The sequence below is a fragment of the Triturus cristatus genome, chromosome 2_1 (assembly GCF_964204655.1).
Source record: "Triturus cristatus chromosome 2_1, aTriCri1.1, whole genome shotgun sequence".
NCBI classification, from domain to species: Eukaryota; Metazoa; Chordata; class Amphibia; order Caudata; family Salamandridae; genus Triturus; species Triturus cristatus.
The window spans coordinates 1,043,611,720-1,043,626,302 of record NC_140581.1 but is presented as its reverse complement, the minus strand read 5'-3'; the positions used below and the strand labels follow the sequence as shown (position 1 = coordinate 1,043,626,302).

At 52.1% G+C, this 14,583-nt stretch overlaps 1 protein-coding gene across 3 annotated transcripts in view; it reads right to left on the bottom strand.

The window, feature by feature from the left end:
• Positions 1-14,583, bottom strand: part of GPRIN3 (GPRIN family member 3) — a 480,938-nt gene that overhangs the window by 261,516 nt on the left and 204,839 nt on the right. The window lies entirely within an intron of this gene.

Below are 14,583 nucleotides of genomic sequence, written 5' to 3'. Positions count from 1 at the left end.
GTTTCCTCCACAAAGGGTCGAAGGGCTCATATTTCTTCCAGCAATATCTCCAATAAAACTGGGGAGAAACATTTTGGTGGAGATGGAGGATCTCTTTTTACACGTTTTTGCACTGGACTTTCCTGCCGCTGAAGAGACATTAGTTGTTGAGTAAGGACTCTTTGCTAAGGATGATGCAGAGTCTTCGATCTTGGAGAATTCAGTAAAAATCCTTGAATATTTAATGAAGGGTTGCGTGGACTGCGAAGAGAGAGGCTCCGCTTTCCCTTGTCTGCCCATGAGCTAAGAGGTATAAAATAGCTTTATTTTAATATTTGTTTATATATATTTATATATATATATATATATATATATATATATATATATATATATATATATATATATATATATATATATATATATATATATATATATATATGACCTACTGGCGGTTGCCAGTAGGTAGTTATAGTTAGGACCTATTGTCCATAGGAAATCCGCAACATTCTATTTGGAATAACTTTGGCGCTGGTTGACGAATCCTCGTGAAATTTTCAAAACTGGATGGGTGCTCCGGTCCGCTCCTATCTTGAAAGTCTCGGGGTGATTCGTCAAGCAGAGGCCGAGAAAAAAGGGGGGTCCCAAAACGTGTTTTACCCATGCAATTTTCTATAGGAACCTTTAATCGCAGCTGCAGCCCGAACTGCTGAGCGGAATTACATCAAATTTGGCAAAGAGGTAGCCCTTGGTTCACACTCGTGCCTTTTGATTAAATGGTGTAAATCCATTCATTAGTTGCTGAGAAAAGTAAAATCATAGATATATCTATGGCCTCGGAGGATCCACGCACCCTATGCGCACCCAGCACGCACCCTCCCGATCACGAGCTGCATGCTAATTGGCTGTCAACTGGCTGTAAACACTCCAAACCAGGAAGTGTTGGCAGCCATTTTGTGCCTTGGTAGAAGCGGGGTTCAAGAAATCAGTGGATCAAGTGTGCAAAACGTATAAAGGGTGCAGGGTAGAAATACCCTGACCCTCTAGACCTGCTTAGGGGGTCCCACAAGGACCCACAGGGCCCCCCAATTTTTTTGGGGAAAAAACAGCAAAATGCGCGCTGGGTGCGCGGATCCTACCGTAAAAATAAAATAAAATGAAGTGCGGGCTCCTGCGCTAATTTAATAATTAGCCCCCGGGGAGGCCAAATCCCTGGGGCAAAAATATTAAATTTAATGGGGAGCCCAGAGGGGCCCCCCCAGCCCCGTGGACCGCCACCCTCAGGGGCTACAAAATAAATGGATGGGGGCCGGGGACCGCTACCCCCGGGGCTTTAAAAACAAATGGGTGGGGGGGCTCAAAGGCCCCCCAAGCCCCGGGGACCACCACCCCCCGGGGCTTTTTATATTGTGGGAGGGGGCCACGTGGCCCCCTCCTGGAGCAGTCGATGGCCCTGGGGACCACCACCACCCAGGGCTAGCTCCTGCAGTGTCTCGGGGTGCCCACCCCGGGACACTGCTGTTTGCTATGGCAGGCCGTGAGCCGAGGCTCCCGCCCTATCAAAGCAAACTTGGTTTGGATTTTGAAAGAGAGAGTAGGAAACCTGCTCTCTCTTTCAAAATGCAAACCATATTGCTTTTCCACACGGGGAGCTGCATGTTAGCAGCTCCCCGTGTGGAAAAGCAATGCCGGCTCCCGAAGGATGTGGGGAGCCGGCTGGGACCGTGGGGGCATTGGGGCTCCCCCCACGGTCCCCAAAATTGTATATAGTCCCCGGGGGATGGGGTCCCCAGGGAGAAATTAGTGATAGGTGCTAAAAAACAATTACGGGCAAATTAGGAGTTGCACACCCAGCGCGGCGCTCAGCGCGGCCCCCTGATGTGCACACGTTGGGTGCACGACTCCTCTCGCACCCAGTGCGACTTCGCGAAATCGCATTAAAAACTAATATAGGTGTATTAAAAGTAAAAATGTATTATTTTTATGATTAACTCAGATTATGTCTTGCCTTAATATTTATATTAAATACATATATATATCTTTTTTTACATTAAAACATTTTGCGGGACTCGCGAACCCACCACGTCAAACACGTATATGACGTCACGCAGTAGCGCGCGAGCATCGCGTAACGTAAAATGTATGCGTCGCGTATGCGCCTGAAGTCGCGTACGGGTCGCATAGCAATCGCACAGGAAAATACGCACCCTTCGCACACCCTACACGGATCCTTCACAACAATCGTAAAGTGGCAGCTAGGTTCCGCGCAGTGATCGAGAATGGGACGCATTGGGTGCGCGACTTAAAACAAAAACAATAAAAAAATATGATAAATATATTTAAAAAAATATGAAATTAAATAACAAAATATTAGAGTTTCAATATTTTTAAAAACATTTTTTTAATTGACATTAAAAATATGTAATGTAATTAAAAACATAAAAATATGTAAAAATAAGAAGTTTAAAAAATGTAGAAAAACAGTATAAAAAACTAAATATAACAATTAATATATTTAAAAATGATGATTTAAAAAACCTTTGAAATTCAGTGAAAAAACATAGGTTAAAGATATGTTATAGTTAGGAATTAGCTTTTAAAAAACCTTTGAAATTCACTGAAAATCCATAGGTTTCAGGGGCGTTATAGTTAGGAATTAGCATTTAAAAAAACTTTGAAATTCACTAAAAAAACCATAGGTTTCAGATATGTTATAGTTAGGAATTAGCATTTAATAAACCTTAGAAATTCACTGAAAAAACCATAGGTTTTAGGTGTGTTATAGTTAGCTGGACATTTCACTCGTACAAAACCATTGAAATTCCTCCGTTATAGTTAGTTCTGCTAACTATAACTTGCGTGCCCGCAATCCACTGCTGATGATATCACATATTACATCATTCATGACATGGTCAGTGACATCACTGATGACATCACTGATGACATCTCAAATGACATCACTGATGACATCATCCACGTGACAATCAGATACACCTCATCATACACTAGTATAACCTTTCATCACTCAATGTAAAATACAGAGTACCATATTTGAATCCATTGAAACACCAATACAAATTTCTAAAAATCCACTCAGTGATTCGTAGATCTACTCACACATCTAATCACTTACCTATAGAATCACTCATACATGCTGTCAATGATCAATAGAACACTATCAAATATACTTATACACCTATATCGACATTACACACCAGCACACATCCTATTCCCTTATGCAGTCATCCTACTCACTTATGCAAATAATGGATCATACTTACATTTACTCAGCTACACACTTATACAAACACCACTTCATTTATTCATATAGATAGTAACTCATACTTAGTGTGTTATAAAATCACTATTACAAGTATACAGTTATCCATACAGTCACTCATACAATCACTAAGTCTTATGTATACTTACTTATATACAACAACTGTCACATACATTTCCTTTTATTTTTCTAGTTTGTTAGACATGTACCATTGAGAGATATATTTGCTCATCACCACACCCATAAAGATATTCACTTACCCAAACAACTGTTATAACATGTAGTCTTCAGCTCATATACCTACTGAATCAACTATTCACACATCTTTGGGCAGTCACACCCCCCCACCGAACCACTCACACATTCGCTCTCCCATACAAATACTCAGTTAACTAATCAATAACTAATATAGACTTCACATAGCTAGTAACCAACTGGTGCATCAGTTTACACAACAACTGCCAAAGTGATACAGATATTCACACAGTTTAGTCACTATCCAATATATTTAGTGAGACACTATAAAATAGTCAAGTAAACAGTCAATCACACTGCTACTAAATCCTCCATCAAGATATTTAAATTTATATATCCACTCATTCTTCAATGCAGATTGCGATATATATAATACATATTTAAATAATTAAACAAACCACATTCACTGGATGATGTCATCAGTGATGTCATCAGTGATGTAATTTGAGATGTCACCAGTGATGTCACTGACCATGTCATGATTGATGTAATATGTGACATCATCAGCAGTGAATTGCAGGCGCGCGAGTTATAGTTAGCAGAACTAACCATAACGGAGGAATTTCAATAGTTTTGTATGAGTGAAATGTCCAGCTAACTATAACGGCTCTGAAACCTATGTTTTTTTCAGTGAATATATATACAGTAGGTTGTTATAGTTAGGACCTAGTTTCCATAGGAAAAGCGTTTTTTGTTTTCCCAATAACTTTGGCGCCGTTTGACGAATCTTCGCGAAATTTTCAATACTAGTGGGGCGCTCCGGCCAGTTCCTGTCTTGAAAGTTTTGGGGTGATTTGTCAAGCGGGGATCCCAAAACATGTTTTCTCCATGTTATTTTCCATAGGAAATTTTAGACACTGCTACAGCCCGAACTGCTGAACGGAATTACACCAAATTTGTCAAAAAGGTAGCCCTTGGTTCAGAAAGAGTCCTTTTTGTTAAATGGTGTAAATCCGTTCAGTAGTTCCTGAGAAATTAAAAACAAAGAGGTTGGAAAATCAATTTCCCATAGGAAACTTTAGCCAAGGCTACAGCCCGAACTGCTGAACGTATTTAAACCAAATTTGGCAAAAAGGTAGTGCTTGGTTCAGAACGCGTCCTTTTCTTAAATGGTGTAAATCCGTTCAGTAGCTGCTGAGAAGATCCAAAAATAAAAGTTTCGATATCTAGGGCAGCGGTGGATTCACAAACCCTCTCGTCCACGAGCTTCACTGTGACTGGCTGCCAACGCTCCAAACCAGGAAGTGTTGGCAGCCATCTTGTTACTTGGTAGAACAGAGTCACAAGAAAACAGTAAACCAAAGTTGAAAAACAAGAAAAGGGGGCAGGGTAGAAACACCCTGACCTCCCAGGCATGCTCGGGGGGTCCCAGAAGGACCCTCAGGGCCAAAGAAATCATTTTAAATAAATACTTTTGGTGGAACTCACGTCGGAGTCGCGAATCCCACCGAATTTTTTTTTTTTAAACGAAGTGTTTGTTTTCTATAAGCCCCCGGGTGGGCCAGGTCCCGGGGGCATTGTCCATAAATTTAGGGGGTCCCCGCAGCCCCGGGGACCGCCACCTCCCCAGGGCTCTGTTTCTAATATGCAGGAGGGCACGCGGCCCTCCCGCAGCCCCGGGGACCTCCACCCCCAGGGCTTGTTTAATTTGTGGGGGGCCTCCAAGGCCCCCCCATGCCCCAGGGACGGCCATCCCCTGGGGCTTCTTTAAAAAAAAAAAACTGTGTGGGGTGCTTGGAGACCGCCGCCACCTTCCCGGGGCAATAATCATGTAAATTTGGGGGTCCGTTATGGATCCCCGAGCCCCGGGGACCACCAACTCCCTGGGGCTGTGCACTAGTTGGGAGGGGGCCACGCAGCCCCCCTCTTGAAGCCCTCAATGGCCCTGGGGACCGCCAGCCCCCAGGGCTGGCTCCTGCAGTGTCCCGGGGTACCCACCCCGGGACACTGCTGTTTGTAATGACAGGGCGAGAGCCGTGCGGCTCCCGCCCTGTCATTGCAAAGTGTGGTTTGGATTTTGGAAGCGAGAGCAGCGTACTGCTCTCGCTTCCAAAATCCAACGCAGATTGCTTTTTCACATGGGGTTGCTGCATGTCAGCAGCTCCCCATGTGGAAAAGCAATGCCGGCTCCTGCAGGAGGTGGGGAGCCGGCAGGACCGTGGGGGCATTGGGGCTCCCCCCACAGTCCCTAAGCATGAGGCCAGGTCCCGGGAGATGGGGTCCCCGGGGACCAAAATGGCCCAGGAGGGGGGGTGGCAGTCCCCCCTCCCCCGTTTTTTTTCTTTAAAAAAAAAAAAGTATATTTGGGCATGCCCCGGGGGATGGGATCCCCAGGGTGAATGTAAATGAATGTAAGTAGATGTTTTTGAAAAAAATAAAAATTGGAGTCGCGACCCTAGTGCGACGCTCAGCACGGCCCCTAGTGTGAACGCAATGGGTGCGCAGCACTCAGCGTGGCCCCCTGGTGTGAACGCGATGGGTGCGCAGCCACCTGATGTGAACGCGATGGGTATGCAACTCCACTATTTTTGGAAAAAAAAAAAATACATATATTTTAAAAGACATAAACCATTACATATTTAAAATAAAATAAAAAAAGAGAAAATAATTATAGGATATTAGAGTTACAAAATTACATTAAAAAAACTTGTAATTTACAGAAAAAAAGAAAGGTTTTATAAATATTAAACTTACAAATTAGCATTTAAAAAACCATTGAAATTCACCGAAAAAAATATAGGTTTCAGGCACGTTATAGTTAGAAATTAGCGGTTAAAAAACCTTAGAAATTCACAGAAAAAAACATAGGTTTCATTGACTTTATAGCTAGTTGGACATTTCACTCGTACAAAACCAGAGAAATTCGGCCGTTATAGTTAGTTGAGCTAACTATAACTCGCGCCCCGCAATGCACTGCTGATGATGTCACATATTACATCATTCATGACATGGTCAGTGACATCACTGATGACAACACTGATAACTTCTCAAATGACATCACTGATGACATCATCCACATGAAAATTTGATGCACCTCCTTATACCCTAATATAACCTTTGATACACCCACTCTAAAATACAGACTACCATTTTCGAAACCATATACACACCAATACCAGTTAGTACATACCCACTCACTAATTCCTAGGTCTACACACACATCCACTCATTCACCCATACAGTCACTCATATGCAGTCAACCATCAATACAGGATTATCATATGCACTCACATATCTATACAGACACTCACACACCACTCATCCATAGATTTACTCACACACATAGTGTTGGACCCGGCCTCGTGGCGTGGTCCGTACCCCCGTGGATTGTGCCCGTTCCCCGCCCCGGCCTGCCCGGGCCACCCTTCTGAACTGCACCGAGACCCCTCATCCTGAGCCGCAAGAGGTCGCGTACCCCTCGTGGCTCCGCCATCTTGTTGGCCTCCACGTGACTCTGTGCACCAGCCAGTGCCACCCCGCTCAACCCGGCCTCGACCCCAGCGAAGCCCCGACATCGAGGCACCACGAACTGGCCAGGGGGTGCCGCAGGAACCATTCATCGCCCCCGGCGGAGGACAGTATCGATGGGACCCCCAACTGTCCTCCCCTCTCTAGGTGTGATCGCCCTGCAACTCTCTTGGGCCTGGCGCCTCTCCTGCTGGGCGTCTGGCCATCTCCACCCGGCCTCTCCGCCCCCACCGGGCGCCTGGGTCCGGACATCAAAGGGCTCCAGACCTATATCTGGGGCGACCCCGCCACAGACCGGCAGTTGTATCCCGAGTCGAGAGCCCTGCTGATTGAATCGCGGCTGACCCCACGGAGAAGAACCTTTGCCGGAACCATCACGAGCCCTGCTGACTGCGTCGCGGCTCCTTCTTGTGAACACTTTGAAGCCACCCGGAACATCGGAGCCCTGCTGACGCTGTCGCGGCCCAAACCTCGCTGAAGCCTCCCTCGGAGCCCTGCTGACGACGTCGCGGCTCGAGCTGAGCAGAAACCATCTTGAGAGCCCTGCTGATTTGATCGCGGCTCTCCACGAACTGAACTCCAGAGCCCTGCTGACGCCGTCGCGGCTCGACCCCTCCGAGATCCGGAGGCCCTCCAGCTGGAGGATAAGAACTGGGCCCCAGGTACCCTCGTACCACACCCCTGCTAAAGACTGTCCCGCTACCCCTACCCTTCCAAAGAGACACTGAGACTTTTGGTGGATCCCTCGATCCCTTCGTGTAAATATTGACCTCGTAACCTTTTTATTGCTGATAAAGAATTGCTTGTCTGGAGACAACCTCCTTGAGTCCTGTGTGGTGGTGTTACTGTGCTAGTACGTGATAGGAGAAGGATCTCTCAGGAGACTTCTCGGCAGCGCTCGGCTACTTCGTACAGTGTGAGGGCCCCCCCCTTGGTGGTCTCGCCGACTCCTCGGGGTCCGCCTTCCAACATTTGGTGGCCAGCGGCGGGATCCGAGCCGAACGCAGTACGTACCAGCCAGTACCCACTAGCTACCCATCCAAACGAACAGTAATCATGAGCAGCCAGGAAAACAACGCGACAATGGAGTTCCAGCCCGAACGGCTGGAAGAATATATGCACAAAGAGTTAAAACAGTTCTGCAAAGCCAAAGGCATTACAACCACCGGCCTAGGTACCAAAGAGGAGATGCAGAAAGCTCTGAGGACATGGCTGGAGGCCGGGGCGGGCCCCTCCCAGGAAGAGGGTCCCTTGCCCCTGACTGAGACCACATCAACTGCACTAACTCCGGCAACCGGAGGAAGAAAGAGCCTAGAAACCGGCCTCTCCGAAGAAGAAATACGAGAGCGGGAGAAGGTCTGGAACCACGAGCTAGAGCTCGCACGACTGCGGCTGGACGGCGAACTCCAGCTGGCGGAAAAGAAACTGGCCCTAGAGCAGCTACGGCTACGAGGAGATAGAAGAGAAGAGACGGCACCGAGAGTTGGAGGAAAAAAGACTGACCCTTGAACACGAGCGAAGTCTCAAAGAGCTCGAAATCAAGGCAAAGAACGGGGGGACCGACACCCCCAGTAATAGAGACACCCTACCGCCTGCCGAGGCCAAGGTACATATCCCGAAAGATGTCGTCAAGGAGTACTATAAGAATGACGACATCCAACAATGGTTCAAGGCATACGAGGTGGCCATGACCTCCCATCGGGTGCCCCGAAAGGACTGGGGCGCCGGCCTGTGGGGTCGGTTCCTGAGTGAAGGTCGAGACACACTGCTCCAGCTGCCAGAGGAGGTGATGACCTCCTACGACCACATGAAGGAGGCCCTGCTCACCCGCTACGGGCTAACCGCGGAAATGTACCGCCAGCGGTTCAGAGACTGCAAGAAGATCCCGGGTACTACCTGGGTGGAATATGTGGACTTTTTCAGCCGGGCCCTAGAAGGATGGATCAAGGGTAGCAAAGTCACCACCTACGGGCAGCTGGTCGACCTCATTGTTTGGGAACATCTCTCCAACAATTGCTTCGTGGAGCTAAGGCAACACCTCCTCGACAGCAAGATGACCGACCCACGAAAACTCGCCGTCGAGGCCGATCGATGGGTCAACACCCGAGTCCCCCGGAACTCGATGGGGGAGTACCAGAGGAACCCCACCGGACCTCCCCGCCAACGCGGTGGAGGGGGAGGGCCGAACAGGAACCGGGACCCCCCCGCCGGGGCTCCCAGGAGCCCACCTCGAGGGCCACCGCAGCAACCCCTCTCCCCGAGCCTAGCCCGAAGAGGGGCGACCCCAGCCAGAACCGGACCACGGCCCCCAGTAACATGCTACGGCTGCCAACAACCCGGACACTATGCCAGCGATCCGGTCTGCCCCCTGAACCGAAGAAGCGGGGCCGGCGGGCCCCCGCCCCGACAGCTGGCGGCCGCCGCCCTGGGAGAAGGAGAAGAGGAAGAGGAGACCCTCGACCGAGGGACCACTGAATGGGAGCCGGCAGCCATGTCCCTGGTCTGCCTGGGTAGCCGAGAAATGGTACCCTGCACCCCCATCCCAAGCAACACCCAGAAGTACCGGCAGCAGGTCACGGTCAATGGACAACGGGCCGAAGCCCTTCGTGACACCGGCGCCAGTGTCACCGCTGTCCGCTGCCACCTGGTGACCCCCGAACAGATCCTACCGAATGTGCTGTGCCCCGTCCGGACGGCCGACAACAGCGAAAGCCTGTGCCAGATGGCCCTGGTCCCCTTCGAATGGGGAGGGGTGACGGGCCTGCTGAAGGTGACGGTACGCGACGACGCCCCCGTCGACTGCCTCCTGGGGAACGACTTGGAGAGTTCCCCCTGGGCTCAAGTAGAGCGACGAGAGCACCTCCGAATGCTAGGACTAACCGACTGGGCCTGCGTCATCACCCGGTCCATGACCGCCCGGGCCCCCCGCTCCTCCTCGGCCTCCGGGGCCGCCCAGCCCGAGGGGCTCGCACCCCCTCCCGCCATCAGTGAGGGGGAGGCGGACACCGACCCTGGATCTAGTGAATCCTCCCCCGAGGAGATGGCTTCCCCGTGCGCCCTACCAGAGCTGACACAATGGCGACACGAAGGGGGCCCCACCCGGGAGCAGTTCCAACAAGAGCAGCAGTCCTGCCCCACCCTCGAAGGGGTCCGCCAACAAGCGTCCGCCCAAGCCAACGGGGACCAGACCGGCACCCACTGGGTCTACTGGGCCGAGGGCCTGCTATACAGTGAGCAAAAAGTGGCAGAACTCGGGGCCAGCCGAGTGTTGGTGGTCCCCCTCCGCTTCCGGGAGTTCCTGCTCAACCTGGCACATGATGTGCCCCTCGCCGGACACTTGGGGCAAGACAAAACGTACAGCCGTCTGGTGACCCACTTCTACTGGCCCCGGATGCGGAGAGACGTGGACAACCACTGCCGGTCCTGCCAGACCTGCCAAGCCAGCGGGAAGACGGGGGGTCGGGTCAAGGCCCCCCTCCAGCCCTTTCCAGCCGTCAGCACCCCGTTCGAACGGGTCGGAATCGATATCGTGGGGCCCCTGGACCCCCAGACCGCCCTGGGCCACCGCTTCATCCTGGTCCTCGTGGACCACGCCACCAGGTACCCGGAGGCGGTCCCGCTGAGAACTATAACGGCCCCCGTGGTAGGCCGGGCCTTAATGGGGATCTTCTCCCGAGTGGGATTTCCCCGCGAAGTGGTGAGCGACAGAGGCACGAACTTTATTTCCAGATACATGCGGTCCCTGTGGCAGCAGTGCGGGGTCACGTACAAGTTCACGACCCCCTATCACCCTCAGGGGAACGGACTGGTTGAGCGGTTCAACAGAACATTAAAGGGAATGATCCAGGGCCTGGAAGAGCCCCTCAGGCGGAGATGGGATGTTCTGCTGCCGTGCCTCCTGTTTGCCTATCAGGAGGTCCCGCAGAAGTCCCTGGGGTTCAGCCTGTTTGAACTATTGTACGGACACCCGGTCCGCGGACCGCTCAGCCTGGTCAAGGAGGGCTGGGAGACGAAGCCCCAAGGCGCCCCTCCTGACGTCTACCGATACCTCCTGACCCTACTGAGCCTGCTGCTGGCGACCGACGAGGGGGGCGAGGACGACTCCGAGCCCCTACCCGACCTCTTGCAGTCCAACGTCCATGATGGATCAATCAAAGGTGTCCAACTCGCCTCTTCCCTGACTCCGGAACAGCGCAACGACTGCCAGCAACTGCTGCAGGACTACGCAGCCCTCTTCTCCCTCACCCCGGGGGTGACCCACTGGTGCGTCCACGACGTCGACACCGGGGAGAACCCTCCCGTGCGACACAGAGCCTACCGGGTACCCGACCGAGTGCGGGCATGCATCCAGGCCGAAGTAGCAAAGATGCTGGCCCTGGGGGTCATCGAACCCTCCGACAGCCCGTGGGCCAGCCCTATCGTCCTGGTGCCAAAGGCCACAGCTCCCGGCCACCCCCCGGAGTTACGATTCTGCATGGACTACCGAGCCCTGAATGCAGTGACCAAGACGGACGCCCACCCTATACCCCGGGCCGACGAGCTCATCGACCGCTTAGGGGCCGCTCGCTACCTGAGCACACTGGACCTCACCGCCGGGTACTGGCAGATCCAGCTCACCCCCGGCGCCCAAGAAAGATCCGCCTTTTCTACCCCGGATGGGCATTACCACTTTCGGGTGATGCCCTTCGGAATGAAGAACGCCCCGGCCACTTTCCAAAGACTAGTGAACAAGGTTTTGGCCGGGCTTGAGGCCTTCAGCGCGGCCTACCTAGATGACATTGCTGTGTACAGCAACCACTGGGCAGAGCACCTCCTTCACCTCAAAGCCGTCCTGGCCGCCCTCCAGCGGGCCGGGCTCACGATCAAGGCCAGCAAATGCCAGATCGGCCACGGATCCGTGATCTACCTGGGCCATCAAGTGGGGAGCGGGCAGGTGGCCCCTCTCCAACCAAAAATAGATGCCATCCAGGCCTGGGAACCCCCCACTACCCAGACCGCTGTCCGGGCCTTCCTGGGTCTCACCGGATACTACCGGCGGTTTATCCGGGACTATGGGAGCATTGTTGGCCCCCTCACAGAACTAACGTCCAAAAAGCAGCCCAAGAAGGTGCACTGGACACCCCGCTGCCAAGCAGCCTTCGACACCCTAAAGACAGCAATGTGTACTGCTCCGGTGCTGCAGGCCCCTGACTACAATAAGGAGTTCGTGGTACAGACGGACGCCTCCGAGTATGGGATCGGGGCCGTCCTGCCCCAGGCCGATGAAAAGGGGCTCGACTGACCAGTGGCCTTCATCAGCCGACGGCTACTGCCCCGAGAGCAACGATGGAGCACCATCGAGCGTGAGCCCTTCGCTGTAGTGTGGGCCCTCAAGAAGCTCCGGCCCTACCTCTTCGGTACCCACTTCCGGGTCCAGACCGACCACCGGCCCCTGCGGTGGTTAATGCAAATGCGGGGCGAGAACCCCAAACTGCTGCGGTGGTCCATCTCGTTACAAGGGATGGACTTTGACGTTGAACACCGGCCCGGCAATGACCACGCCAACGCCGACGGCCTGTCCCGCTTCTTCCGCCTTGACGAGGAGAATCCCCAAGGAGATGGGTGACTCTCCATGCCTTCGGCTGGGGGGGACGCCTGTTGGACCCGGCCTCGTGGTGTGGTCCGTACCCCCGTGGATTGTGCCCGTTCCCCGCCCCGGCCTGCCCGGGCCACCCTTCTGAACTGCACCGAGACCCCTCATCCTGAGCCGCACGAGGTCGCGTACCCCTCGTGGCTCCGCCATCTTGTTGGCCTCCACGTGACTCTGTGCACCAGCCAGTGCCACCCCGCTCAACCCGGCCTCGACCCCAGCGAAGCCCCGACATCGAGGCACCACGAACTGGCCAGGGGGTGCCGCAGGAACCATTCATCGCCCCCGGCGGAGGACAGTATCGATGGGACCCCCAACTGTCCTCCCCTCTCTAGGTGTGATCGCCCTGCAACTCTCTTGGGCCTGGCGCCTCTCCTGCTGGGCATCTGGCCATCTCCACCCGGCCTCTCCGCCCCCACCGGGCGCCTGGGTTCGGACATCAAAGGGCTCCAGACCTATATCTGGGGCGACCCCGCCACAGACCGGCAGTTGTATCCCGGAGTCGAGAGCCCTGCTGATTGAATCGCGGCTGACCCCACGGAGAAGAACCTTTGCCGGAACCATCACGAGCCCTGCTGACTGCGTCGCGGCTCCTTCTTGTGAACACTTTGAAGCCACCCGGAACATCGGAGCCCTGCTGACGCTGTCGCGGCCCAAACCTCGCTGAAGCCTCCCTCGGAGCCCTGCTGACGACGTCGCGGCTCGAGCTGAGCAGAAACCATCTTGAGAGCCCTGCTGATTTGATCGCGGCTCTCCACGAACTGAACTCCAGAGCCCTGCTGACGCCGTCGCGGCTCGACCCCTCCGAGATCCGGAGGCCCTCCAGCTGGAGGATAAGAACTGGGCCCCAGGTACCCTCGTACCACACCCCTGCTAAAGACTGTCCCGCTACCCCTACCCTTCCAAAGAGACACTGAGACTTTTGGTGGATCCCTCGATCCCTTCGTGTAAATATTGACCTCGTAACCTTTTTATTGCTGATAAAGAATTGCTTGTCTGGAGACAACCTCCTTGAGTCCTGTGTGGTGGTGTTACTGTGCTAGTACGTGATAGGGGAAGGATCTCTCAGGAGACTTCTCGGCAGCGCTCGGCTACTTCGTACAGTGTGAGGGCCCCCCCTTGGTGGTCTCGCCGACTCCTCGGGGTCCGCCTTCCAACACATAGCAAGTTGTGCAAAGAATCACACTCCCATTTACTCACCTATACAGTTATACACACACCACCTCACTTATGCAAACAAATACTAACACATACTTACACTCTTATACAATAACTAATACAAGCACACACTGATCCATACAGCCACTCCCACAATCACTCACTCTCACATATAATCATTTTAATACTCTAACACTCACATATACTGCCTTTCACATATGCAGTTACTCACACATCACCACTGAGGCATCCATTCACTCACCAACACACCCATACACACACTTACCCACCCATACAGCCCTTCACAGATGCACTCTTGAACCCATACACCCAGTGAAGCATCCGCTCACACATCTATGCAGAGAGTCACACCCTCCACCAACCTACACTGTCACTCCACTCAGGCACCCATACAGATACTCAGAGAACCAATCAATAACCCATATAGATCCTCATTTAGCTACTCACCAACCCATGCAACCGCTTACACAACAACTGACAAACTAAACTGTGTGAATGTCTGTATCAGTCACTAACCCATGCATTCAGTAAGACACATTTAATCACTCACTTTTATAGTCAGTCACGCACCTACTAAATCATCCATTCAGACACTTATACACTTACTTATTCTTCAATACACCTTGGCATATATATAAAACATATTTAAACTTTATAGAAACACACAGTCACTGGATGATGTCATCAGTGATGTCATTTGAGATGTCACTTGAGATGTCATCAGTGATGTCACTGACCATGTCATGAATGATGTAATATGTGACATCATCAGCAGTGCATTGCGGGGGCGCGAGTT